The following is a 745-nucleotide window of genomic DNA, read 5'->3' as shown; positions in this document are numbered from 1 at the left end:
ATATCAAGTTAAATTTAGTATTAAAAAAAATATATAATAAACTACAAACTAAATTTATACCAATTAAATACATTATAAATTTGATTTGTTAAAAATAAAGTCTGACTTGACTTTATCTATTTTCACTCCCTACTGGCGAGGAAGGAAATTAGGACAAACGAATTGCCACATGTATGCATTAAGCACTAACATTGTAGCATGTTTTAATTTCCTAATTAAAATTGTCCATTACTTAAAACCAAATGTTATGCTCGTAATGTATGGTTGTATAAGTTGTTTATTGGATTAATTATTATAAGGTGATATAGTGAGTAAATGATTAATTCGTTCTTGAAAGACTTTAAATCAGTATTTAATTTTTTTAATTAAATTTATTTTTTTAAAAATTTTAAATTAGTTACATTAGTTATTTTATTATTTCTGTTATTGATTGCATCAAAAGTTTTTAAGTGTCACGTTAAATGATATTACACTGAATACAACATATACTTAACTGTCTTAATTCTTAATATGGTAAATTTATAAAATTAGATTAAATCAACCTTAAATTGAGAAAGACTTTGAAGTATTAAAATTCTTCAATTTGGGATTGATTTGATCTAATTTTATAAATTTATCATATTAGTAATTAGTTAAGAGTGCTAGGTATACATTATGGTATCATTTGAGGCTATCAATAATAAAAGTAACAGAAGGATGAATATGATCAACTTAAAATTTTTAAAAGATAAACTTGATTAAAAAG

This window comes from Arachis ipaensis, chromosome B09, assembly GCF_000816755.2.
Source record: "Arachis ipaensis cultivar K30076 chromosome B09, Araip1.1, whole genome shotgun sequence".
Taxonomy (NCBI): Eukaryota; Viridiplantae; Streptophyta; class Magnoliopsida; order Fabales; family Fabaceae; genus Arachis; species Arachis ipaensis.
The sequence above is the reverse complement of the archived record's forward strand: the minus strand, read 5'-3'. Positions refer to the sequence as shown.